This window comes from Miniopterus natalensis, chromosome X, assembly GCF_054644295.1.
Source record: "Miniopterus natalensis isolate mMinNat1 chromosome X, mMinNat1.hap1, whole genome shotgun sequence".
NCBI classification, from domain to species: Eukaryota; Metazoa; Chordata; class Mammalia; order Chiroptera; family Miniopteridae; genus Miniopterus; species Miniopterus natalensis.
Window position 1 is genome coordinate 76,806,186 of NC_142103.1, and position 3,585 is coordinate 76,809,770.

Sequence of the window (3,585 nt, forward strand, 5' to 3'; positions counted from 1 at the left end):
TGACATCTCTCAACTCTCCCTTGAGGAACTCAAGCTCATTCTTTCTCAGGTTCCAACATTAGTGGGATGTCCAAAGTATGGTGGTGGCCTGAGGGTACAGAAAGAAGGAAGAAAGATAGAGAAGGAAAGAGAAAATAAAGGATCTGAAAATGAAGAAAACATATAGTTAATTATTGATATGGGGCTTAGATTTAGAAACTTAGAAAAGAATAGCTAAAGTCATTTCCAATTAAATACTTAAGCAATTTTTTCTCTCCTTAAACTTTGTTTTAATGGGTCTCGAAATTCTGTGACAGATTTTTGGTCAAGTTGTTTCCATTAAAAAGTACTGATCTTAAAAATGAACAACTTAAAAACTACCACACAAAAAAACAAATCGTACACAAAAAACATTCTCCTTTCCTTTCTGAAGAACTTACAATCCACTGTAATCATTAACCAGTCTTTAACTGTTAAACTTAAATAGCCAGTTGAAACAAACAGTTCTGAGACCATTCTTCCACCACTAGTTAAGATTGGCCTGGCAGTATTGGTTGTAATATTCATTTAACCTTCTGAGCTTTCTGGGCAGACTTGGTGACTTTGCCAGCTCCAGCTGTCTTCTTGTCCACTGCTTTGATGACACCCACAAAAACTATCTGTCTCATGTCACAAACAGCAAAATGGTCCAGAAGAAGATAGTGAGAGAAGCTCTTAACACACATGGGCTTGCCAGGAACCATATCAATGATGGCAGTATCATCAGATTTAAAAACTTTGGCCTTCCTCTAGCTCTTACCCAGAATGATAATCAGTTTTCTCCTTCAGCTCAGCAAATTTGCAAGTCATGTGAGTTTTATGACAATCCAGCACAGGTGTATATCTGGCACTGATTTGGCCTGGATGATTCAGGATAATTACCTGAGTCAGGAAGCCAGCTGCTTCCATTGGTGGGTCATTTTTGCTGTCACCAGCCACATTGTCATGACAAACACCTTTTACAGACACATTTTTGACATGGAAGCCCACCAGGAAATTTTTACTCAAAACTTCATGGTGCATTTCAATAAACTTTTCTTCAGTTGTAACGTTCACTGGAGCAAAAACCATACTGAGTTTGAGGACACCAGTCTCCACTCAGCCTATAGGAACACTACCAATACCACCAGTTCTGTAGATGTCCTGAAGGGGCAGACACAGAGCTTGTCAGTCAGATGAGTTAGTGGCAGGATGAAATCCAGAGCTTCAAGCAGCATGGTTTCAGTGGCATTGCCATCCTTACAAGTGACTTTCCATCCCTTGAACCAAAACATGTTAATGTTGTCACCATTCCAATAAGAAATTGGCACAGATGCTACTATGTCAGGGCTGTAGCCATTTTTTAAATGTAGGTGCTGACTTCTTTAACAATTTTCTTGTATCTCTTCTGGCTGTAGGGCAGTTCAGTGAAATACACTTTGTTAGAACCAACAATCAGTTGTTTTACACCCAGTGTGTAAAACAGAGGGGGTCTGTCATTCTTGGAGACACCTACTTCAAATTTAGCAACACCAGTAGCAACAATCAGGACAGCACAGTTAGCCTGAGATATGCCTATAGTCATGTTTTTGATAAAGTCTCTATCCTGGGGCATCAATGATGGTCTCATAATACTTGCTGGTCTCCGGTTTCCACAGGGAAATATCAGTGGTGATACCACGCTCACAGTTGGCTTTTAGTTTATCCAAGACTCAGGCATACTTGATGGAGCCCTTTCCCATATTAGCAACCTCCTTCTAAAATTTTTCAGTGGTTCTTTTGTTGATCCTACCACATTTGTAGATCAGATGGCCAGTAATGGTGGACTTGCCCAAATCTACATGTTCAATGACCATGATTTGATATGAGTCTTTTCTTCTGCCATTTAGCTTAGATTTAGTGGTGGTTTTCACAACACCTGTGTACTGGTGGTAAACCCATTGTGAAAAAGCAATACTGAAGTAATTTTATTCTTATAAATAAAAGCTTCTTTTTCCATGGAAGGAAAGGGAGAGAGAGAGAGAGAGAGAGAGAGAGAGAGAGAGAGAGAGAGAGAGAGAGAGAGAGAGAGAGAGAGGAGTAAAGAAGTAATGAGGAAAAGAAAGAGAAAACAAAAGAAAGAAGAGAGAAAGGAAGAAAAAAAAGAAAGAGAAAAAGAAAAAGAAAGAAAGAAAGAAAGAAAGAAAGAAAGAAGAAGAAGAAGAAGAAGAAGAAGAAGAAGAAGAAGAAGAAGAAGAAGAAGAAGAAGAAGAAGAAGAAGAAGAAAGGAAGGAAGGAAGGAAGGAAGGAAGGAAGGAAGGAAGGAAGGAAGGAAGGAAGGAAGGAAGGAAGGAAGGAAGGAAGGAAGGAAGGAAGGGAGAAAAAGAAAGAAAGAAGAAAGAAAGAAAGAAAGAAAGAAAGAAAGAAAGAAAGAAAGAAAGAAAGAAAGAAAGAAAGAAAGAAAGAAAGAAAGAAAGAAAGAAAGAGGGAATCTCCAAACAGACCACTGTTTGCCCCTTTGGTATTTTATTGATGTTCAATATGCTTAAATTAACACAAGTGTCTGGAATGCTCTAAAACTCTGACTAAGAGGATGGCCTCCCTGGGCAATTTAAACTTCCTTTCTCATTCATAACCTCAACCACAAGGTTAAACTGGCACCCCGTTCTTTTTTAATTTCATGAGTAAAAAATGCACTGAAAAACATTACTCTAGCCAGAATGAGTGATATTTCCTCCAGATCTACATTTTGACAAATAGTACATCCTAAACCAGGTAGCTGACTAAGTCCTTACTCACAGAAACAGAAGTTTTTCATCTGAAGTCAGTCTTTTCCCTTCCAAGTTGGCCAGGCTGCCCCATCTGCTCTGGGACACTGGAGCTCCATGAGTAAATTAGAAACCTAACTTTTGGGGAGTGACATACTCAAAGAAAACCCCCAGCATCCTATACACTCTGATTGTAGCACCACACAAAGACATTTAGGAAAGAAAATGCAAATCGTTTGACAGAATCTAAGAATTAGTAGCCTACGTGGTCTGACACTAGGGAGTCTGGGAAGACCCTAATGTCACCTCTCCCCACAGGGCTATGGTCTTCTGAGGTAAGGTTCTAATCCTACCTCAAAGGTCAAGTGATTAAGGCTCTTGCAATGTTGTTAGTCACATCTTCATGTGAATGAATAACCTGAAAAAAGGTTTGGAGAGAAGAGGAAAGATAGAGAGCAAGAGAAACAATGTAGGTTAAGGGGTACATATCAGACCCTAAATCAGATCCTTGGAGAGCAGGGTGCCTTCAGGAAAGTTATTTTCCTCCTCTGACCACCATTTGCACATGACAGTTTATCTAAATTGATGATCTTACCTCCCTTTCCCCTTCCTTACCTTTTGTTTTAAAAAATATGTTTTTATTGATTTCAGAGAGAGGAAGGGAGAGGGAAAGATAAAGACATCAATGATGAGAGAGAGTCATTGATCAGCTGCCTCTTGCATGCCCCCCACTGAGGATTGAACCCCCAACTAGGGCATGTGCCCTGAGTGGGAATCAAACCCCGACCTTCTGGTTCGTAGGACTATGCTCAACCATTGAGCCATGCCAGCAGGGTTTACT

At 39.9% G+C, this 3,585-nt stretch overlaps 1 pseudogene; it reads right to left on the bottom strand.

The window, feature by feature from the left end:
* Positions 1-542: 542 nt before the first annotated feature.
* LOC107541455 (elongation factor 1-alpha 1 pseudogene) lies at positions 543-1,582 on the bottom strand (annotated as a pseudogene).
* Positions 1,583-3,585: the final 2,003 nt, after the last annotated feature.